The sequence below is a fragment of the Vulpes vulpes genome, chromosome 12, assembly GCF_048418805.1.
Source record: "Vulpes vulpes isolate BD-2025 chromosome 12, VulVul3, whole genome shotgun sequence".
NCBI lineage: Eukaryota > Metazoa > Chordata > Mammalia > Carnivora > Canidae > Vulpes > Vulpes vulpes.
In genome coordinates, this window is record NC_132791.1 from 123,361,581 (window position 1) to 123,387,492 (window position 25,912).

The 25,912-nt window shown below is 36.4% G+C and overlaps 1 long non-coding RNA gene across 1 annotated transcript in view; it reads right to left on the reverse strand.

Moving 5' to 3' along the window:
• Nucleotides 1–25,415, reverse strand: part of LOC140594702 (uncharacterized) — a 135,109-nt gene extending 109,694 nt beyond the window's left edge. The window contains exon 1 of the long non-coding RNA XR_011995820.1: nt 25,218–25,415. This is a non-coding gene — a long non-coding RNA (uncharacterized lncRNA). The remainder of the gene's footprint in view (nt 1–25,217) is intronic.
• Nucleotides 25,416–25,912: the final 497 nt, after the last annotated feature.

Consider the following 25,912-nt stretch of genomic DNA (forward strand, 5'->3'; position numbering starts at 1 on the left):
GCCAACAGGTTAGGAGAAAGGATAATGACTAGGAGCAGGAGGTGGTAAAGGACATGCTGAGAAGTGATTGGATCTGAGACATATTTTGAAGATAAAATTAGTAGAATTTACTGATGTATTGGATGTGAGTGTGATAGGACTCCAGAAAAGTCAGGAAGGGCTCCAAGGTTTTCAGTTTGAGCAACCAGATAAATATTTGCACAGTTCATTGTGACTACTAAGGGCAAGGAAACCAACAAATTGAGCTTAAGACACCAAATAGAGATGTCCAGTAGACATCTGGGTATGTGCACATGGACTTGTGGGGAGAGACCAGGGCTGGTGATATAAATGTGGGAGTGTTCAGGATAGAGGTGGCATTTAAAGCCATGACAGGATGAGTTCATCCATGAATCAATGCATATGAAGAGAAGAAGTGCAAAAGACAAACCCTATAGAACTCCACCATCTAGAATTTGGGAGAAGGAAGAGACAAAGGTAAATAAGTCTCACCCTTAAGGAACTCACCACTATGTAAAGTAACTAGCACCGTATCTGGGATGTACCAGTGATGCCAATGAACATTGATTTTTCTTTCTTCATCCTTGATTAGAATCACTGAACTTTAAGGAGAGGCAGTGACCATGTGAATTAAAATGGAGACAACATTTGTCTTACCAGGGATACCTGTGCACTGGGGGAAGGAAGTCTTTGTGCCCTGTTAATTACTATACTCCTTGTCTTCTGGCAGCCCTGAACACCCCAGAAGTTCACAGCCATTGCAAAACTCTGCGTGACCATCACACCGGAGCATCTGTTCACTGAAGGATGGGAGAATAAGAGGAGGTAAAGATGAGAAGTGGATTGAAGGTCAAAATGTATGTTGACCTGTTCATAGAAAATACTACATTTCAATATATGCTTCTTCTTAATGAGCTACAAAAGTATGTAGATTAAAAGGAACATATTCTACATCCTTCTTTTGTGTTTGCTCTATAAGGACCCACTGGTATTGGGAAATGAAAAGTCAAAGTGGAAGATAAGACAGAGCATTAGTTTTGAAACCACAAAGATGAGATCTGGCAAGCTTCTTAAGGTCTCTAAATCTCACTTTTTGGGACGCCTGGGTGGCTCAGTGGTTGAGCATCTGCCTTTGGCTCAGGATGTGATCCTGGAGACCCGGGATTGAGTCCCACATCAGGCTTCTACTTCTCTCTCTGTGTGTCTCTCATTAATAAATAAATAAATAAAATCTTTAAAATAAAAACAAATCTCACTTTTGTTCTCTATAAAATTGGGGTAATAATAACAATACCTTCTTTGCAAAGCATTTATGAGGTTCAATGAGATAGTGTATATAGAAATACATCATGAAATGCAAAATGACATATATATTTTTGTTGATAATTGCTCTAGCTATTATGGTTTTAAGGCAAGATGCAGTGGCCTTAAATATGTCCAAAAATGCTTTAACACTCTTCCTTTAGAAGGTGAAATCTAATGCTCTACCTCATGAGTATAAGCCAGACTTGGTGAATCACTTCTAATAGATCAAACACAATGGAAGTCATGCTATGCAAACTCTGAGTCTAGACTATTAAAAGGAAAGCTTTTACCTGTTGCTCTCTTTCTTGGATCTCATGATCTAAGAGAAACCTGCCACTGTGTTCTGAGGATACCCAAGCTACAGCCAGTACCAACTTCAACCTTGGAAGTGGGTAGTCCAGCATCATTCTGTGTTCAGATGACCATGAACTGAGCCAACATCTTGAGGTCACTGGGAGACTATGAGATAGACACAATCAGTCAAGCCATCTCTGAGCTTCTGATTGATGGAATTACAAGAAATAATAAATGTGTTTTTAGTCACTAGGCTTTGGGGTAATGTGTTACACAACAATAAACTAATGCACATGATCCCATTAGCCCAAATCCTGTAAAAGAGTAGAAAGTGAAATTTTTCACTGATGGTTTGAATGTATGGGTGGCTCAGATGAAGGAGAGAGGAAAGAAAGCTGAATGAGGTCTGAAGTAACATGGACTTTGGCCGCAGATAAGTCATGGGGGTGGGAGGATGTGCTGCATCAGAGCCCTAACTTCACATACTTTAGTCTCTCTGCTGTCTTCATCTCTAAAATAAAGAATACTTTCTGGGAAGCCTCTTGATCTCTTATTTTTCATTCTCTGAAAGTTAATTTGCCTCCCGGGGTTAAGATGAGTTATTTCCTGATCTGAACATCATGTGTACACCCAAAGACTTTCTGCCCCGGAAGCCTCACTAGTGCTTACTTGTCATGGGGCCTAACAGTTTCATAATCTCTCCATGTATTGGCCTAAGTCTACCTCCTCCAACCAGCTTACAGATACTTGAAATTCCACAATTAAGAATTGATTCCTTGCTTTGTCTAATATTAAAATGTACATTCCACCAAAATCCCCTGTATTAATTTCTTATTGCTACCACAAGAAATTACCACAAAGTTAGAGGCTTAAAACAACATAACTCTACTACCTTATAGTTCTTGAAGTCCAAAGTCCAAAATTAGTCTCAGTGTGTTAAAATCAAGGTGTCAGCCAATGTGCATTCCTTCCAGAGGCTCTAGGGGAGAATCTGTTACCTTCTCTTTTGCAGCTTCTGGAAGATCCCTGCATTCCTTGGCTCCTGGCTCCACATTACCCCAACTTTTGCTTCTGTCATCATATCTCCTTCTCTGACTCTGGCCCTCCTCTCTCCCCTTTATAAGGACCCCTGTGACTATTATATTGGACACACTGATAATCCAGGGTAATCTCTCCATCTCAAGAGCCTTAATATCACATCTGTAAAGTCTCTTTTGCCACGTAAGATAACATGTTCTGGGGATTAGGATGTAAATATCTTGGGTTGGGGAGCATAATTCAGCCTACTCTACTTACAAACTCTTACTTTAAAGTTATTTATCTGTTAATATTGATTATTCATGCTTTAGCAGAGAACTTAAAATTAGCACAAAAAATATTCAGGGCATCAAAATATATTCATAAAGTCCATACAACTTATTCATAAGAGAACTCCCTTAGGCTTTCATTCAATTAAGTTCAATGAATTCAATGAATAAAGATAAATTTACGACATATAATAATGTAGTACATTTACTACATACAATATTACTAGATGCTCTAAGGAATACCAAGAAGTCTAAAAATTAGGTCCTGCCTTTTAAAACACCTGCTAAGAAGTGTAATACATGAGCATAAATAAGTGTAGTACAAATCAAAACATGATCAAGCGTACAACTTTCAGTAGGAAGGAAGGAAACACAAGGCAGACCACTGTCAGATGAAAATTTTAAGAAACATGTCAGGGGAAATGAGGAAGGAAACAAAGAAAACTCAAGCCCAGGTAACTAAGTAAAATGAAGGAGCTGCCATCAACATAATCATGGAAATTATTATAATAGCCACGAAGAATGGTGGGGGGGGGGGGTTGTCTTAGGAATGTAATGGGTTCAGTTTGAGATTTATTCTAGAATATCTAGGTCAGGATGCTAGTAGATAGTTGGAAATAAAATATGCATCCAGAGCCCAAAAGAGAAGCTCAGGCTGGATATATAAATGAGAAAGTCATTTCTACAGAGAAATAAGTGAAATCACCAAAACTACGATTTAAGAAGGCCAAAGAAAGAACTTCTAAAAGACAGGAAGATAGAGAGGAACAAGCAAATGAAAGAAAATAGGCAGAGAAACAGGGAAATCACCACAATGAATACCACAAAAACTAAGGAGGAGTTTCAAAAGAGGAGAGGGCTTCAACACTATGGTCAATTTTAAGTCACTGGTGTGAATGCAGAGTGAAGAGAAGCTCACCATTATAGAATATTTCCATTCAGAGGCAATAGATGAAATCACCTCCAGACCGTATGTAATAGTAAAATACTATAAAATAGTTTAAGAAGCTATGAGTTTTAACAATTTGTGACCTTTGTTTTAATATAATGCATTTAGTTGTAAATTTATATGCTTTAATTTTTAATAACTATGTGTTTAACAAGCTCAGATCATTCCTGAAAACATAATGATTGGCAGTTGCAAGCCAGAAAGAGCCTACTGCAGCATACCAATAATCAAACTTAAAAATTCCCAAGTCCATTCAATCATTCATTCATTCATCCATTCACATTGATTTCATCTCGCACTTTGCTAGGCACTGAACTGGCTATTGGGAAGACATAGAAATAAGTGACGGTCTTTCCACTGGAGAACCTCAGGTCAATGGGGGATATATACTTGCAAACAAACATTATAAGTAAGCATAACAAATGTAATGACAAAAGTATGTATAGGTTTGACATGAGCACCCAAGAGGGAATAGCCAGCCCAGATCCACTAAAAATAAAAAGCTATAAATAAAAGCCACTTTTTAGCATAAATTATAAAGACCTCTATGAGCTGGTCTCTCCTTATCTCAGTTCCCATAATGCTGTCTTTTGCATCTAGCTGAGAGTAAAACATGATGATTATGGACATTGGCTATGCAGTCAGGTGGATCTGCATTCAAATACACATTCTACTGCCTATCAGTAATCAGTGAATAAGTAATCTTCTTCTGCAAAATGAGGCTAATAATACCTACCTCACAGGCTGTTGTAAAGATTGATGGGAATGATGTCTAGAAAACATTTAGCAAGCACTTGATACCTAGCTTGCAATAAATTGTAGCAGGTGTTCTTATTTTATTAGGTCACCCACTATGTTCTAATGAAAATTAACTGCTTGCAGTTTTCTGAGCATGACATGCTTCTCTGGGGTCTATGCCTTTGCCTGGTAAATTCCTGCTCGCTCTTCAAAATTTAATGCAAACATCTGGTCTCTTCTGCCAAGAGTTAGTCATTTTCTCCTCTGTGTCACCAGTATGCCAAGTAAATATCTCACAGTGGCACCAGGCACAGGATAACTTTGAACTGAGGATCCCTTGAGACTAAGGACCACGGGTTATTCCTTCTGGTCTCCTTACTGGCGGACACAAAGTAGACACAAGAAAATTGCTGGATCAGTGAGCATAGTTAATAGGAAAATAACAGTCAGTGTAAGTGAAGAAGGCAAGATTTAGGATTCTAGAGATTTCACATTTTTTAAATGCTCTTTCCATTCAATCAGTAATTCTAACTGTGGGAGTTAATTAGGAAACAATCCTAATGAGAGAAAATGTATAGACATAAAAGGGTTTTCTTTTTTTTTATAATTTTTGGGTTTTTTTTATTTTTATTTTTTATTTATGATAGTCACACAGAGAGAGAGAGAGTCAGAGACATAGGCAGAGGGAGAAGCAGGCTCCATGCACCGGGGGCCCGATGTGGGATTCGATCCCAGGTCTCCAGGATCGCGCCCTGGGCCAAAGGCAGGCTCCAAACCGCTGCGCCACCCAGGGATCCCAAAAAAGGGTTTTCTTGCAGTGTTACCTACAATATCACAAACCATAATAAAGAAAAGAAGCTAAATATCTAATAACAGAAACATTATTAACATTAAAAATATTTGGGGCACCTGAGTGGCACAGTTGGTTAAATGTCTAACTTTCAGTTTGAGATCAGGTTGTGATCTGAGGGCCATGAGATAGAGCCCTGCATGAGGGTCTGCACTCAGCATGGCATTTGCTTGAGATTCTCTCTCTCCCTCTGCCCCACCCCCCACATACACACCCCCTCTCTCAAATATATAAATCTTAAAAAAAATTGAAAATATTTATCATGCAATGACTTGACAAAATATTCCAGAATCATTAAATATGATGGATGGAAAAGGATACAATGACAAGAGAACATGCCAATGATATTAACATAAGTGTAAAAAGAAAAATGCAAAATTAAAAGTAAGATCGAAATGCACACAAACTCACATGCAGGTATGCACACACAGACACAGAAGAAGAACTGGAGAGAAATGCACCAAACTGCCAAACAGAGCTTTCGTTAGAGAACAGGTGGTTAGTGATTTATTTCCTTTATTGGGGAGGGGATGATTTCAAAATTCATCTTTTACATTTCTATAATGTATTACTTTTACATTAAACTTAAAATTATAATGTGCAGGGCACCTGAGTGACTCAGTTGAGTGTCTGACTCTTGGTTTCAGCTCAGGTCATGTCTTATGGGTTGTGGGATGGAGCCCCAAGTCCTGCTTTTTGTCCTCAGCGGAGAGTCTGCTTAAAAATTCTCTCCCTCTGCCCCCCTCCCCCACTGCTCACTCTTTCTTGCTCTCTTTCTGTTTCTCTAAAATAAATAAATAATTTTAAAAGAAAATTGTAATATGTTATTTGATGTGTTTTCCTGAATTTTTCTGGGAATATTTAGCAGCCTAAGGGCAGGATGGGAGGAGCCCGGACTTCCTCAGAAGTGAAGAGATGTGAGGATCCTAAGAAAGCATCATAGACTTGGCCCACAGTGAGATAGTCTGAGTAAGGAATGATATAAAAACCAGAATAGGATCATGGTTTCAGAAAACATGGTGAAAGAGGAAAATTTTAAAGCTTTCTATTTTGGAAATAAAGTAATTCTGAAAGCCAAGCTTACATCAATGAACAGATTGTTTGGTCTTATTTGAAGACACTATTCTAATAGGCTAATTATCTGGTTTCCCAACCCACAAAAGTTAGAAGCAGTTAGTTAAAGGAGGGATAGTAAATCAGGTTGGATGGCTCAAACTGCTGGATATAGCTTCTCCAGCAATGAGAAATAGGAGCTGTCTCTGCAGAGGGAGGAGGGTACAAAGACCCAGGAAGCACTGCAAACAAATGAAGACCTTAAGAAGGGGTAAATGATAGACACTATGAATGGGCATGAAAGACATCATTGTATCACAGTGTGGTATGAATTACAGTATAGCAGCTTGTACTTGAAAATAATGATTCCCATACTACAAACATGAGCTCAATGTCTTACTTTAAAAATTGCCAAAATCAATGAGAAAATGTATTTGAAAGCACTATGTAAAGTGTGAAATGCTGCGCAATTGGTCAATTATTGTTAATGCCCTCAGCATATGAAGAAAGGGATATACATGGTGCAATTTTAAATGCTTCTTTCCAAGGCAATTTATTTTTTTGATTGGCACTTAAAACATATAATTTTCATTTATCTGGAAATTTTATTTATGTATATATTCTATTTATGCCTCATTTTCTAATATTGCTGAATAAAAAAGACAGTATTGTCCCACTGGGATGATGTCTTATAACTTAGAACAAATGAGTTATTCAGATTCTTTCCAGAGCAAACTTGGAGGATGGTGGGGGAGAGAGAGAACATAATAGCTCAGGGCATCTGGGGAAGGGGATGCCACAGATGTGGAAAGAAGGAGGAGAAAGAGGCAGTAGGGTTGTCTAAAATAAACTTTCCCTATTCCCCACTTTTGCTAAGTGTTGGCTAGTGACTGGCTGCCAGGCTGCATGCCAAATTCCAAAGGACAAGTAAATAAACAGTTAATGCGAGTTATTCTGCAAATTTGCACATGCCCACCCACACAAGCACTAAATTAAACTTTCCTCAACTGAAGTCAAGCTGAAGGCAAATAAGAATTGATTAGGTATCCTTCCTGGGACTTTGGCTATGGGGAAAATTTTGGTTGCAAAGCAAGCAGATAGTTAATTTTGAACCCTTTTACTCAAGTCAGTTCGCCTCCTGAATAGACAACTTTTCTTGTTGTCCTTGAGGAGCTACAGACAGTGGTGTGGTGAGATTTATGCTTGTAGAAAAAACAAACCCAAATTCCCTGAAATGTCTTAACTTGGACCAGCTCAAACTGGATTTTATTGCTGTTTGATTTCCAGAGGGCCATGTGCCTGGCTGCCCAGGGGAATAGACAGTGCTCAGAATGAATATTGAAATACCAAGTCATTATTTGCTCTGGGGGACTGCCAGAGCTGCCTGCTGCCTGGGTTTTAGGGGCGCCGAATAAAGGGTTCCTATTTTAAAGACCCAGAGTAAAAGAATTCTCTGTAATCCTTTCCAGAGAGAACAAAATGAAGCCACTGCAAACAGTGATGAATCAAAATAATGTGTATGATGAAAAAGAGCATTTTTTTTTCATTTTGACCAAAAAGTTAGTGGTAAGCCTTAGGACCAACCATTCTAAGTAGATCCTTCACCTGCCCTGCCCAACACTTGTGTGCAGATGAAATTAGTGAGAAATTCATGTCAAGGGCAGATATGAAAGGGGGCAGGGAGTATGTTAGTGGCTCTACCAACTACCTCCAACTTCCTGAATAGCTTGAGCAGAGGGAGCGAAGCAGGTAGCTGATTGTAGATGCGTAAAGCGTATGCCTGTTTTGAAGCTCACAGCATCTTAGCTGGTGCTCTCTGAATGTCTAATTTATCACAGGCAGAGGCAGTTAGGCAATGGAGCAGGACAAGGGGCTAAGGCTTCCCCAGGCATTTTTCTGAAGACTGGCAGTTCCAAAGGTCATCCTGCTAACGTGGGAAGTAATTTCACAGGCTGGTGGTGATTCTGCCTTGGGTAATGACAAAGTTGAGACCAATCATGATATTTGGGATTCCCCACTACGGATTGGTGAAGGAGAGTAACTTTGTTGAATTCTGATTACTTTGAAAGAGAAATGTAAAGAAAACTAATTTTACCCTCAGAGGTAATGTGCTCATTGGAAGCAAATGGCCCTTTACCTGAGGCAAATCCCAAGCTCCCCTAATGAGTAAATATCCTGCTTTCCTTTCAGGGAGTAGCATTTTAATTGCACAAGCACACAATAAAACATTAAAAAATAATAATAAGGCTCCCTTACTCAAGCCCCTGCCCTGTACACTACAATGCACAGAGAAGTAGGCTCCGGTGTGGATGGGACCAGATTGGAATGTTGGATCAGAGTACAGCATTCACCATGGATAAAAGATGGGACCCTTGATTTGAGTGAAAGCCAACTCTGGCGTTTCCTGTAACCATGGTAACCAGATCAGAAGCACACATTAATGATAAGCAAAAACAACTGGCAGCTTGCCTAAGCATCACTTAGAAGCATTAGCTTCCCAAGGTGAGTGTTGCAAATAAAGAGTGTGCAGAATGATGGTTCTGGAACAGGTGCACAGTTCAGCGGCACTCCTTTGTTCTCCCTGAGAAAGCACTTCATAGGCTGCCACAGTGCTGGGGGTTTCACCAGGGCTTGCAGATACAGAAGCACTACGTGAAAGCAGGAAGCAGAGCCCACTCCTAGACTGATTTCTGGGGTTCTGTGCCTCTTTCTTATCAAGTGTGTTCCAATTATGGATTTATATTTCCCTTATGGCCTTTCTTAATCCAGATGTACAAGTCCACTGAGATGTTCCCACCATAAGTAACATCAGGGTGGGCCCTGACCCATTTAAGGAAGGGCATTGGCTTCCCATGGAACATGTGGGGTTTTAGGAGCCCTGCAACAGGAGTTCACAGGTCCCTAATCAGATTAGGATCACCAGCAAAATGTGTCGAACAGAATACACGTGTTAGTTTCTGCAGACATGAATTCCAATCTACGTTTGCTCACTTATTTCCCGTTTAACTTTGGGCAATTTGTCTCGGGCTCAGTTACTTTCAAATGAGGTTAATCAGTTTCCACATTGATGACTTCACAGGATTAAATAAAATATTGTAAAAAAAATAAAATAAATAAAATAAAATAAAATAAAATATTGTATGTCAGGGCATTTGTCTTGCGCTTTAAAACTAACCACTTTCTTCTGTGCCCTCATAGCCCATTTTATTTATGTCTCTTATTAGACACCCCACAGCCTAGCCCTTACTCATAGTTTTATGTAAGTCTGTCACATTAAATTGTGAGCTCTTTGAAGTCAGGAGTACCTTAGATCAATGTCTTTATATCTCCAATCCTGAACCTAGCTCGTTCACATGGATTAGCACATTCATGTAATCTGTATTACAAGGGGTTCAATAAATAAATGTTGAACTGAATTTAATTGCCCTATTTGCCCATGAACTACCACTTCCTACTGGGAGTATCTGGACTGAGCAAAGCTGGACAGCTTGGACAAGTGGGAATCTGGAGTGGATTCTAATCAGAGTTTGGGATAGAGTTGAAGCAGTGAACCAGAGGACTGGAGAAGTCAAGTCTGCCACGACCCAGTAGAGTCAAATTTAAACATTTGAGGTGTGTTCCTGGTGCTACTACTGCTCTCTTTACCTAGAAGACCCCCGAGATGATCCTCTCAATAATTTCATTTGCCCAAATTTGTTTCTCTACTTTCAGACCCAGAGTGTTATCCCCTTAAAAAAACTGTACTCCAATGGATAGGAGAAGATTGGAAATGACTTTGAAGATGATAAGTGAATTTGTATCTTCCCCTCAATACTTATGTTTATATTACAAATTTTTAATGAAAGTATCCACCCTTTATTTCTCACAGGTGAATTAATGAGATAATGTAATGGAAAGAGCACTTGCAAACTTCAAAAGATTATGTTATGTTAAGCTGCTGTTGTAAGAATAAAAATGTATTAAGCTTCAGTTGCCTCTGTTCCATGTCTTTTAATTTAAGGAATTTGTAAACTTGGATTCATATCCTGGAGCCAGCTCCTAAATCCAGCTGTCAGGAATGTCACAGCTGAGTCAGGGTGTTTAGTGGGACCATCCTCCCATCCCCAGGATCTCCTCTCCATAGCCAGGGCCACCCATTAATTTGGACCTTTGCCTGCCTCTTACCAGTTATGCTCTCGAGCATTGGACAAATCTAAACCAAGCTCCTTCGGGTGTTTCTGAGGGTCACACATTCTTGAATTTGCAATCATATGGTACTTCATGATCTTCTATGAGCATTGCTTTTGTAGCCAGCATTGCAATGAGAAGTACAGAGCACTCTGGCTAAAAGTGAGTCCTGAAGTGTTTCCAGTACTAAAAGGGCAATTGATGCTATACAAGTCAAGAAATACAATCTTTCAAAAGAAGATATCATAATAATAGCAAACACTTCTTTAGTACTATATATGTGGCAGGCACTACTGTAAATTATTTCTAGCTATACATATTTGGTTTTAATTCCCTCTACAACACGTTGAGGTAGGTATTTTTATTAAGCTCATTTTATATATGATGAGGCTGGGGTGCAGAGAAATAAATTCCTTGCCCAAGGTCATACAGCTATGCAGTAGTAGTGCTAGCATCTGAATCCAAATAGTAAGGCTTCAGACTCTTAATTATTAGGTGCTTTACTCATAGAAAGGTGGCATGGAAAAGCAAAAGACACAAATTCTAAAATCTCATTATAGCAAGTAATTTTGACCATATTCTCCTAATTAAGACTTTTTCAAGATGCAGTTTTGTCATCTAAGTTTTTTCTCCTACCATCTTTCTGGAAATGACCAGCAATCAAATAGACAAAAGGGGAAAAAAAAAACCTTCTTTCCTTCCTTCCCATATTTATTTACTGAATCCCAATATTTACTAGGAGCTGACTTCAGAATGGAATATGAACATAAAAAAATTATGTTCAAAAATAGATCACAATCTATGGGTGGCAACATGTAAGTAGTCGGTCAAAGTGTTAGAGTAGAAATATAAAGAAAACTGCTTTTTGCAGGAGGAATGTGGAAGAATGGTTAAATCTGTCTGGGGTTCCAGAAAGACAGAAAGAGAAAGAAAGGAAACAAATATTTTAGAAGTAAATATTAACCCCAATAATTGAGTAGTTGCTTATACAGCATCTACTATGAATCTAGTATTATATTAGGGGCCAAAAAATATGAAAGATAATATGACCAAGTCCTTACCTCAAGATGGATACAATCTTACTGAGGGATAACAGTTATACCCATAAAATTATTACAAATTAATAATAAAGTGCCAAAAGCATCCTATAAACAAGAAATGCAACAGAATGTAAAGAAGGGAGCTATAAATACAGTTAGGCAGTCACAATTTCATGGAGACGGGACCTCACTATATGTGTTTTGTGTATTGGCCTTACCATGGCTCCAACTTACCTACCCTTCTTTTCTCTTAGCTGGAATTTCTCTTTTTATTTTTTTCATTTTGTTACATTTATTTTAGTAATTTAACCCCCCCGCCTTTTTAAATAAGAGTATATGGAAAAGGAAGGATGGAAAAAGGGAGGGAAGAAGGATGAGTACTTCCACTAACCCTTGGACCATATTATGTTCTAAGCTGTGCAGTCCAATAGCACATTATATAGATACTACATAACCCTCAGCTCTACCACTCATAGGCATGTGACCTTGAACAAGTCACTTGTTTTTAAAAAAAAAAACCTTGAAAAGTTTGAAACTATTTTCTATACTGAGACTTTGGAAGTTTTTACATCCACTATTTTATCAATCACATACTATGGCCTCAGGTTCCTCATCAAAAAAATAGAAATATTAATAAAACTTTCTCCAATAGGTGTATTGGGACGATAAAATGAGTTAATTACATTAATATGCTCAGGCCAGCCTCTACACATAATTATTATTCATTAGTCATTCAAAAGTTATTTCCTGAACATTCACTATATTCCAAGAACTGAGATAAATCCTGGGAATATGTAAATAAACAATTTACAATCCCTATGTTCAAATATTTCACAATCTAGTGGGAAAAACACTAAACAAATAATTTTAATATAGCTTGGTATTTGCTAAATTAGCAGTATGCACAAGCATATCTTCATGGCCTACTTTCTCATGCAGCATATGAATGTGAATTCACTTTTAACTAGCCATATCAAATTACTGGCTAAAATTGAGCTTGTGGTCAACTAAAACTTCTGGATTTCATCCTAGGAACTACTGCTTATTCACATCTTCTCCTTCCTATAACATACAATCAAATTTTTCACGCAGGGTTTTTTTTCCTGTATAATATTTCATCTGTTTCAAGCATATTATTACAGATTCTTAGGATGACTTTAAACCTAAGTGTCTTGCCCACGCTAGCTTTCCCCGCAAGGTTTACATCTTCTGTAGATTCAAATGAACATGACTTCCACATCTTCACTAGGTTTACTTGAACAGGGAAGTCATGAACAAAACGCCATGGCACCATGAAAGACATCCTTTCATATTAATAATCACCCTTCTGAAATGCAACCAATTATAAATTTTACCCCATTCTATCATTCAGTTCATGTTTTTCTTTTTTTTTCAGAAATTATCCATTTTATTATTTTATCTTATAGACACACACATTCTTCTTGCCATTTAAATAAGGTGGAGATGTTGTGAATTTTTCTCTTAAATATTTCAATGTATGTTTCCCCAGAAATTCTCTGACATACACTACATACATTCTCTGATAGTACATTATCAAAATCTGGAGAGCTGTCATTATTACATTATTCCAATCCATACTCAAGTTTTTTCAATTGCTCTAATAATGTTTTATTTTTTAATTTATTTTTTATTGAAGTTCGATTTGCCAACATATAGTATAACACCCAGTGTTCATCCCATCAAGTGCCCTCTTCAGTGCCTGCACCCAGTTACCCCATCCCCTCCGCCTGCCTCCCCTTCCACTACCCTATGTTTGTTTCCCAGAGTAAGGAATCTCTCATGTTTTGTCACCCTCTCTAATTTTTCCCACTCATTTTTCCTCCTTCAGTTTTATTCATCAGAATATTTAACTGAGGTGTCATGTTAGGTAATAAGAAACTATGGTCTTTTGTTACAATCAAGATATATTCCCTGTATGGTACTCCCTGGTCTACAATAAAGGGAAATAAATCTTTTTTTTTTTTTTTTTTTAGATTTTATTTATTCATTCATGAGAGACACACACAGAAAGAGAAGCAGAGACACAGGCAGAGGGAGAAGCAGGCTCCATGCAGGGAGCCGGACATGGGACTCGATCCCAGGTCTCCAGGATCACATCCTGGGCTGAAGGTGGCGCTAAATCGCTGAGCCACCTGGGCTGCCCAAATAAATCTTTTTTTATGGTTCATTCTGCCTCCTGAAAATCACCACCTGCTTTTCTAGTATTAAAATGCCTAGTGGTTATCCCACCTCTCCAACTCCCCATCCCACCCTCTTCCCACTTCCTAAATTGTGAGCTCTTCTAGGTCAGGACTATGTAACTTTTTGTCCATAGTGCCTAGCATAATTTTTTTACACATAACAGATAATCAATAAATAGTTGCTGAATAAATGAATGAAACCATCTGTCCTATTTGGTTTTGGTTCAAGTTTTATCCAGTATATTTCTTTTCTAAATTGCAATAACTACTCCATGCCAAGTATGTGAACACACTTTGGAATTTATTATTAAGTTACGGGTTATTAATAATAATAATAACTTCAGGCATTAACTTAAGAATGATGGTGTAGTGTTAATGGATAACAAAGAAAAATAGAGCACAATTTCTATTTTACTTCTGCCTTTTCAGGGAAAATTATCTCCATGTTGAAAAGGATAGAATAAAATGGACAAGGTAGATACAGAGATTGTAAGAAATCATCTGCCTACTCCTAGTGAGTTCAGGGTCCCCAGTGGATTAGCCAGGGAACTCAGAAATCTTACGGGCAGAATCATTGTATCCATACTAGTGAACCCTAAAGATGAGAAGGAGTCTTAGCAGATATAAGTAGTAAAGGTAAATAGCATTCTAATTTTCTAAAGGGGAAAGAAAGTGGATTGGTATTTTATTTTATTTATTATATTTATTTATTGTCATTTCATTTAATTTATTCTCTTTGCCCAGATTTGGTCATTACTTTTATAAAGGTTATTTAATATTATAAAATGAGTTGAGAAATGTTTTTCTATTGCTTTTTTCCCCCATTGGTTTTGAAGACTTTGTATAAGACTGAAATGATCTGTTCCTTAGAGTTTGGTGGAATTCACCTATAAAATCATTTCAAAATGTTTTTATTCTAGGAAGACTGTTGACTACTGATGGAGGTTTTGTTTTTTTGTTTTTGTTTTTAATTACAGGACTTTTTTGGTTTTCTATTTCTCCTTGAGGAGTATGTTCATTTTATGGGCAAAATGTAAACATATTATCCTCTAACAAACTCTGCTATACTGTATTATGACCACTTTTCATTCTTAAGAGTGAAAAGAGTGATCTTTTTTCATGATCAGTTTTACCAGAGGTGTGTCTGTTAATTTTTGGCTATATTGATCTAAATGATGGTATATTTATTTTCTGTTTTCTACTTTCTGCTTTTATTATCTCATTACTTTTAGATTGGTTATATTGTTCCTTTTCTAACTTAAATTTTACCTTTAGCTTATTAAATTTCATTCTTTCTTCTTTTCTGAAAAAAACTTTTAAAACTATAAAATTCTCTATACCCACTGTTTTAACTATATCCCACACATTCTGAAATATATTATTTTTATCACTGTTTAGTTTTAAGTATTTTCTAAGTTTTTTAGAGGGAATGGTTAGTTTGTACTCCAATTATGGTATAGACATATGATATAACCTGTATGAAATTGATCTCTTGCTATTGATGGTTGGTTTCTTCTGCCTAGAATGCGTTCAATATTCTTCTTGTGTGCTTAAGAAAAATATAGCAGATCCTCATTATTTGTATATTTCATATCTGTGAATTCACCTACTCACTAAAATTTATTTGAAATGCCAAAATTAATACTCATGGTGCCTTTGCAGTCATCTGTAGACATTCATATAGCAGTGAAAATTTTGAGTTACCCAATGTGCACATTCTCAATTGAGGTCAAACAAGATGATACCTATCCTTTTTGTTTCAGTTCTTATATACTAAACAGGTATCCTTTTTAGAATGTCACATTTTTGCATTTTTGTGCTTTTTGATCATGATCTTTCTATCTAAAATGGCCATTAGAAACGACAGATACCCACCATTTGCTTCGATGTTGATGGAACTGGAGGGTATTATGCTGAGTGAAATAAGTCAATCAGAGAAGGACAAACATTATATGGTCTCATTCATTTGGGAAATATAAAAAATAGTAAAAGGGAATAAAGGGGAAAGGAGAAAAAAATGAGTGGGAAATATCAGAAAGGGAGACAGAACATGGAAGACTCCTAACTCTGGGAAACAAACTAGGGATGGTGGAAGGGGAGGTGGGCGAGGGGGTGGAGGTGACTGGGTGATGGGCACTGAGGGGGGCACTTGATGGGATAAGCACTGGGTGTTATTCTATATGTTGGCAAATTGAACACCAATAAAAAATAAATTTATATAAAAAAAAGATTCATATCTATCTAAAATGGCCTCCAACCATAGTGCCTAAGTGTTCTCTTGTGTCCCATTGTAACTCATCATTGAGTTACAATGCTTTTGGCATTAAGCTCAGTGTTAATGAATCAACAGTTTATATTAAGTAAGGTGTCTTAAAACAATACACATAAAATGAGATTATGTATTGTTGATTAGTTGATAAAAATGTCATGATCAGAAGCTTATAGAACTTATCCTGTATTTCTCCCTGGATCAAGGTTCAGTATTCACTAAGTGTTGTTTGGTGAAGGGAGGTGGGAAGGGATGGGCAAAATAGATAAAGGAGATTAATAGATACAAACTTCCAGTTATAAACAAATCATAGAGATTAAAATACAGCATAGGGAATATAATCAATAATTTTGTAATAACATTTTATGGTGACAGATGATGACAATACTTATCGTGGTAATCACTGAATAGTGTACAGAATCATTTAACAACACTTTGTAGGTGACTTGAATCTAGAAGAGAAAGCAAGCATATAAAGTGAAAGAGTTAAGATACAATCCCCAAATCCAAATATAACAAAGTAACGTTGCCAGATGTCCATAGGGCAAGGGTAAAAACGAACTTTTGATTATTTGATTATGTCACCTTTGTCTAATTTATCTTGTTTATTTTTAGGAATAATTACTTGAAAACTATACTGGGGCCTGAGCAAAGAAGGAATGGGTATAAAGTCCTACCTCTGCTAGTTGGAAAGAGTTGCTAAGTGGTGGTAAATGGAGATGAATGGTGGTAATGTTTGCATAGTGATATAAATGCACTTAATACCATTAAACTATACACTTAATATGGTTAAATGGTAAATTTTATCATATATGTATTTTACTACAATAAAAAAAAGTTAAGGAAGAAAATCATACCAAATGTTGAAGACAAGGGAAATATGTAATTTTGAAATTTCATTTCCATGGCATAAGATTCTGTCCTCCACTCTCTAATCCTCTCTGTGTACACTCTTTAGGTGATCTCATCTAGTCCCAAATGTTTTAAGATAAAAACTTTGACATTTTTAGTGCTATTTCAGGAATTCTTAACCTTTGGTTCCTTGAACCCCTTTGACAGTCTGATAAAGCCTAGAGAGTCATTCATAGGATAACATTTTTAAGTGTATAAAATAAAATGCAGAGTATTAGAAAAAATGTGTTGAAACTCAGTTATCAAATATAAAAACATTTATAATATTGTAATAAAAATTACTTCTTTTTTAACTAATCAAGTAATATGACATAGCAGAAGGCCTAATAACCACCATCTATATTATCAATGCAATAGTGAATATAAACAATATCCAAGATATTTGCAAATGTAATAATATATGAAAATATCTCATTTTACTGGTGAATATGCCACAAGGATTGCTAATATTACCATGATTTATTGTCTACAATCATAATTGAGGGAAATACTAAATTTTAATTTTAAAATATCCATTAAGACATCAGATAATAAATCATGGTAAAGTGGGATTTATCCCAGGAAAACAAGACTACATTACTGTTGGTAGAAACAATAATTTACCACATTAAAGACAAAGGAGGAAATTATGTAATCATCTCAAAGATTTAAAAAAAACAGAATCATTTAATAAAATTCAATATCCATTCATGATTTAAAAATTAAACTTTCTTCAAACTAGATAGAAAAAAATGTTCTCAATCTGATAAGGGGCATCTATAAAACAATCTACAGATAATGTCACAATAAATGATGAAATATTAAACCCTTTCCTCCTATGATCAGGGTGAAATAAAGGATGTTTGCTCTTACCACTTTCAGTCAACATTGTTTTTAGAGATTCTAGACAGTGAAATAGGCAATAAAATAAATAAAAGGCATAAATGTTAAAAATGAAGGCATATAACTTAATTCACAGATGATTAAGTATATATACAATCTGAAGAAATCTTAAAAACAGCCACCAGAACTGAAGACTAAATTCAGCAACGTCACAGTATACAAGGTCAAAACACAAAAACCAAGTGCATTTCTAGTTACTGGTAACAGCCAATTTAAAAGAAATAAAAAATTATACCACTGACAGTAGCATAAAATATGAAATGCTTAGAGATAAATTTAGCAAAATATTATAATACCTGAAGAATAAAAACTATAATATACAAACTACACGTTCTAGAAGAACTACACGTTCTGGGAAGATGGCAGAGTAGGAAAACTCTAAGCTCACCTCATCCAATAGATACAACTAGATAACACCACACTAGCATAAATATCCCAGAACACAACCCGAAGACTGGCAGAACAAACTCCACAACTAAAGGTAGAAAAGAGACGACATGGAAGAAGGTAGGAAGGGTGAAGACATAGTGGGGAACTAAGAGGGCCCCAGCTGTCTGCAGCCAGGAGAGAGTGAGGGGCACAGAGAAGAGAGAAACAGACTCTTATACTGGGAGCCTGCACTGGGAAGACAAATCACCAAAACATTTGGCTTTGAAACGCAAGAGGGGCCAAATTTCATTTTTTTCTGACAATCAGTAGGTCCTAAAGCCTATCATAAACAAACAAACAAACAAACAAACAAACAAACAAAAAACATAGAGCTGGGCTCTGGAAAAGCCTAGAGGGCATTAGGAAGCTTAGTCATTACCCTTAAAGAGACAGCATGATAAGCAGCCCCAGGAGACCCAGTATAAAAGCCAGCAGCTTGAAACCCACCTGGGGCATATGGGAGGAAGAGATATTACTCATCTCAGAGCCTATCCCCAGAGGCAGGGATCTCAGGGAGACCCCTGCAAGAACACAAGAGCTAGAAGGTACCACTTCCCTCCCCCACCCTTCATCGGGCCCCCCACCTACAGGAACCAACACAATGTAGACACTTACTACCTAACTTGCTTACATCAAGCTCTATCCCCACTTCTGTAGATTTACCCTTTCTAGTCACCAGTGTCTCAGTCCCAGAGCTGCAGGTCCCCTTCCCCAGAAGACCCACATAAACCTGGCCAAAACCATGTCTCCCAACCCCTGCATTTTGTGAGGCCTTGGTCTAGAAGTGGCAGAGAAGGACAAACATCCTTTTTTTTCAGGAGCAAACATCCTTTATTTCACCCTGATCATAGGAGGAAAGGGTTTAATATTTCATCATTTATTGTGACATTATCTGTAGATTGTTTTATAGATGCCCCTTATCAGATTGAGAACATTGAGGTGCACCATGTTAAAACTCACACCCAACCCACACAGTCCCAGTCCTGGCTGCAGCAGCAGCTCTCATTTCACAAGCAGACCAGCAAGCCCCTTGTTAAAACTCTAACACCACCCCACATGGTGGGATCAAACACTGCCCACAATAGACAAAGACAGCCTCTGCAGATGACTGGACTGAAGGAAAAAGCAGCCAAGACACAATTGCAGGGGAAAGGTGACCCACACAGGAGATACCCTCTAAAGTGCCAGGTTCTGAGAACAGAGGATACAGCACTACAGGGCACTGCAGGACCCCTTCTTCATAAGGCCATTACCTTCAAGAGCAGGAGGCATAGCTGACTTTCCTACACATGGGAAGAGACATGGACAGTTATATAAAATGAAGAGACAGAGGAACATATCCAAGATGAAAGAACAAGACAAAACCATAGCAAGAGACCTAAATAAAACAGATATAAGTAATATGACTGATAGAGAATTTAAAGCAATAATCATAAAGATACTCACTGGGCTTGAGAAAAGAGTGGAGAATGTCAGTGAGACCTTAACAAAGAAAAAGAACCAATCTGAGATGAAGACCACAATGAATGAAATTAAAAATACACTCAAAGGAAAAAAACAGCAGGCTAATGGAAGCAGAAGAACAAATTAATGACCTGGAAGACAGAGTAATGGAAATTAGTCAAGCTGAACAAAAGAAAGAAAAAAAGAATTATGCAAAATGAGAATAACTTAGGGAATCCAGTGACTCCATCAAGTGTAATAATGTTCACATTATAGGGATCCCAGAAGAGAAGAGAGAAAAGGGACAGGAAATGTATTTGAAGAAATAATAGCTGAAAGCTTTCCTAACCTGGGGAAGGAGACAGATATTTACATCCAGGAAGGACATAGATCCTCCAACAAAATCAACCCAAGGAGGTCCACGCCAAGACACATAGCAATTAAAATGGCAAATAGTAGTGAAAAAGAAAAAACATTTTTAAGTAGTAAGAGAAAAAAAGACAGTTACATACTAGGGAAACCCCATAAGGCTGAGTAGATTTTTCATTAGAAAATCTGAAGGCTAGAAGGGAGTAATAACAGGATATATTCAAAGTGCTGAAAGGAAAAATTCTGCAGCCAAGAATAGTCCATCCAGCAAGGCTATCTATCACTCAGAGTAGAAGAGGAGATAAAGAGTTTCTCAAACAAACAAAAATAAAGGAGTTCAAGATGACTAAACTAGCTAAGTTAAGGGGAACTCCTTGAGTGGAAGGGAAAGATGATAAGCACATAAAAAGTAGGAAACACAAAAGTAGTAAAAATAAGTATATGTGTAAAAATGAGTCAAGGCATTCACAAAGTGAAAAGAGGTAAGATATAACACCATATACCTAAAAAGTGGGGAGGAGAAGAATAAAAAATAGGTTCAGACTTAAGTGAACATCAACTTCATATACACTGCTATATTCAAAATATGTGATATACAAACCAAATAGTAATCACAAATCAAAAACCAGGAATAGACATGTAAACAATAAAGAGAAAAGAATTCAAGTATATCACTAAAGAAAGCCAGTAAACCATGAAATCAAGAAAGAGAAAAAAAGGATCAGGGTAAAACTACAAAAACAGCCAGAAAAAGGAATAAAATGGCAATAAATTCATACCTATCAATAATTATTTTGAATATAAATAGACTAAATGCTCCAATCAAAAGACAAAGGGTGACAAAGTAGATTTAAAAAAATAAGATCCATCTATATGCTTCCTACAAGAGACTCATCTCAGACCAAAAGACACAAGAGATTGAAAGTGAGGGGATGGAGAAATATTTGTCATGAAAATGGATATCAAAAGAAAGCAGAGATACCTAGATAGATAGATGATAGATGATAGATAGATAGATAGATAGATATAGATATAAGCAGACTTTATTTTTTTATTTTTTATTTATTTATTTTTTTAATAAGCAGACTTTAAAACAAAGACTATATTAAGGGACAAAGAAGGACATTATATGATAATAAAGGGGACAATCCAACAAAAAGATATAATAATTATAAATATTTATGTGCTCAATATAGGAGCACTAAAGACATAAAACAGTTAATAACAAACATAAAGGAACTAATAGATAATAGTAGGGGACTTTAACACCCCATTTATATCAATGAATAGATCATCTAGACAATAAATCAACAAGGAAAAAATAGCCTTGAATGACACACTGGACCAGGTTGACTTACTAGGTATATTCAGAACACTACATCCTAAAACAGTGGAGTATACATTCTTTCCAAGTGTACGTGGAACATTCTCCAGAACAGATCACACAGTAGACCACAAAACAAATGTCAACAAATTCAAAAAGATCAAAGTTATACCATGCATCTTTTCTGAACACAGTGCCATGAAACTAGAAATCAACCACCAGAAAAAAAAAAAATCTGGAAAAAGCATAAAAATACATGGAGGTTAAATAACATGCTACTAAACAATGAATGGGTCAACAAAGAAATCAAAAAAGAATCTAAAAATTACATGGAAACAAATGAAAACGAGAATCTTTTCAACAGCAGTCCAAAATCTTTGGGATGCAGCAAAAGTGGTTCTAAGAGGGAAGTTTGTAACAATACAGGCCTATCTCAAGAAGTAAGAAAAATCTCAAATAAACAACCTAACCTTACCATCTAAAGGAGCTAGGGAAAAAAAAAAAAACACAACAAACAATCCCAAATCCAGCAAAAGGAAGGAAATAATAAAGATTGGAGCAGAAATAAATGATACAGAAACTAAAAAAAAAAAAAAAAAAAAAAAAAAGTAGAACAGATAAATGAAACCAGGAGCTGGTTTTTTAAAAAGATCAACAAAATTGATAAACCACTATCCAGACTCATTAAGAAAGAAAGAAAGAAAGAAAGAAAGAAAGAAAGAAAGAAAGAAAAGGGAAAGAGAGAGACAGAAGACTCAAATAAACAAAATTACTAACAAGAGGAAGAATAGGGATCCCTGGGTGGCGCAGCGGTTTGGCGCCTGCCTTTGACCCAGGGCGCGATCCTGGAGACCCGGGATCGAATCCCACGTCGGGCTCCCGGTGCATGGAGCCTGCTTCTCCCTCTGCCTATGTCTCTGCCTCTCTCTCTCTCTCTCTCTCTCTCTCTGTGTGTGACTATAATAAATAAATAAAAAAAAAAAAAAAAAAGAGGAAGAATAACAATCCACACCACAGAAATACAAACAATTGTAAGAGAATATTATGAAAAGCTATAAGCTAATAAATTGGACAACCTGGAAGAAACGGACAAACTCCTAGACACATATAACCTACTAAAAGTGAAGCAGGAAGAAATTAAAAACTTAAACAGACTGATAACCAGAAAAGAAATTGAACCAGTAATAAAAATAATAATAATAATAAAAACCAAAAAACAAAAGCCCAGGACCAGATAGACTCATAAGTGAAATCTACCAAACAGTTAAAGAAGAGTTAATACCTATTTTTCTCAAACTGTTTCAAAAAATAGCAAAGGAAAAAAAACTTCCAAATTCAATTCTATAAAGCCAGCATTACCCTGATACCAATACCAGATAAAGACACCACTAAAAAAAAGAACTACATGTCAATATCCCTGATGAACATATACAGAACAACCATCAACAAAATACTAGCAAACCGAATCCAACAATTCATTAAAAAAATCATCCACCACAATCAAATGGGATTTATCCCTGAGTTGAAAGAGTGGTTCAATATTCACAAATCAATTGATGTGATATATCAGTAAGAGAAAGGATAAAAACAATATTATCATTTCAATACACACTAAAAAAGCATTTGACAAAGTACAATATCCATTCATGATAAAAATCCTCAACATAGTAGGTGTAGAGGGAACATACCTCAACATAATAAAGGTTATTTGTGAAAAAAACCATAGCTAATATCCAGCTTAATGGGAAAAAACTGAGAGCTTCTCTCCTAAGGTCAGGAACAAGACAAGGACTCACCACTTTTATTCAACACAGTACTGGAAGTCCTAGCCACAGCAATCACACAACAAAAAGAAATTAAAAGGCATCCAAAGGAAGAAGTCAAACTTCTATTTTGCAGATGACATGATACTCTTTATAGAAAACCTGAAAGACTCCACCAAAGAACTGCCAGAAATGAATTCAGTAAAATCACAGGATACAAAATCAACGTACAGGAATCTGTTCCATTTGTATACACCAATAATGAAGCAGCAGAAAGAGAAATTAAGAAAACATTTACAATTGCGCCTAAACCAGTAAGATACCTAGAAAGGTGTACTCTGAAAACTATAAAACACTGATGAAAGAAACTGAAGACAACACAAAGAAATGGAAAAACATTCCATGCTCATGGATTGAAAGACGAAATATTGTTAAAATGTCTATACTGCCCAAAGCTATCTACACATTTAATGCAATCCTTATCAAAATGTCAACATTTTTCACAGAACTAGAACAAACAATCCTAAAATGTGTATGTAACCACAAAGACCCTAAGTAGCCAAAGCAATCTTGAAAAAGATGGATGAAGCTGGAGGTATCACAATCTCAGATTTCAAAATATATTACAAAGCTGTAGTAATCAAAACAGTATGGTACTGGCACAGAAATAGGCACATAGGTCAATGGGTCAGATTAGAAAGCCAAGAAATAAAACCACAATTATATGGTCAATAATCTTCAACAAGGGAGGAAAGAATATGCAATAGTTGAAAAACACAGTCTCATTCAATAAATAGTATCAAGAAAACCTGGACAGCAACATGCAGAGGAATGAAACTGGACCACTTTCTTGCACCATACACAAAAATAAACTCAAAATGGATTAAGGACTCAAGTGTGAGACATGGAAGCATAAAAATATTAGAAGAGAGCACAGGTAATAATTTCTCTGACACTGGCTATAGCAACATTTTTCTAGATACGTCTCCTGAGGCAAGGGAAACAAAAGCAAAAATAAACTATTGGAACTACATCAAAATAAGAAGCTTCTACACAGCGAAGGAAACAATCAACAAAACTAAAAGGCAATGGGGAAAAATATTTACAAATATCTGATAAAAGTTTAGTATCCAAAATGTATAAAGAATCTGTACAATTCAACACCAAAAAACCAAATGATCCAATTAAAAATGGGTAGAAGACATTTCTCCAAAGACATCCAGATGGCCAACAGACACATGAAAAGATATTGAACATCACTCATCATCGGGAAATGCAAATCAAAACCACAATGAGATACCACCTCACACCTGTCAGAATGGCTAGTATCAACAACACAAGAAACAACAGGTGTTGGTGAGGATGTAGAGAAAAAGGAACCCTCTTACAGTGTTGGGAGGAATGCAAATTGGAGCAGCTACTCTGGAAAACAGAATAGAGGTTACTCAAAAAGTTAAAAATAGAATTATCTAGTAATTACACTACTGGATATTTACCCAAAAAATACAAAACCATTAATTCAAAGGGATACATGCACCTCTATGTTTATATTTATAGTAGCATTATTTACAATAGCCAAATTATGTGTATATATATATATATACACACACACACACAATGGAATATTATTCAATCATAAAAATATTATTCAATCATAAAAAAGAACAAAATCTTGCCATTTGCAACAACATGGATAGAGCTAGAGGATATAATGCTAAGCAAAATAAGTCAGTCATAGAAATATAAATATCCTATGGTTTCACTCATATGTGGAACTTAAGAAACAAAGCTTTTTTTAAAAAAAAAAAAAAAAAGAGAGTGACAAACCAAGCAACAGACCCTTAACTGTTGAGAACAAACTGAAGCACACCAAGGGGGTGGCAATGAATGAAATAGGTGATAAGGATTAAGAGTACACTTACCATGATGAGCACTGAATAATGCATAAAATTGTTGAATCACCACGTGTCTGGGTGGCACAGCCAGATAAATGTCTGCCTCTTGGTTTTGGCTCAGGTTGTGATCTGAAGGTTGTAAGACTGAGCCCCACATCAAGTTCCAAGCTCAGCATGGAGTCTGCTTCATATTCTCCCTTGTGCTCATATGCTCTCTCTCTCTCTCTAAAATAAATAAATAAGTCTTTAAAAAATGTTGAATCACTATGTTGTATACCTAAATCTAAAATAATGCTGTATGTTAACTATACTGAAATTAAAAAGAGAAAACAACTACCTGTTCTAGGAAAAATTAAATAAGACCTATATAAAGGTAAAGATTATACCATGTTCATGGACTGAAAGAATCAAGATAATTAAAAGATCAATTCTAGTTTCCTTAATTAAATCAGTCCAATGCAATCTGAATTAAAATCCATGCAGAGTTTTTTTGTTGTTTTGTTTGCTTGTTAGAAAATGAAAAGCTAATTCTTAAATTTTGTGGAAATTCAAAAGACTTTTGAATAGTCGAAACAATCTTGAAAAGTGGGTGAGTGGGTAGCTCAGTTGCTTAGGCCTCCAACTCTTGGTTTCAACTCAGATCATAATCTCATGGGTCATGGGATTGAGACCCACAATTGGGCTCCCAGCTCAGTGGGGAATCCTCCTGAAGCCTTTCTCCT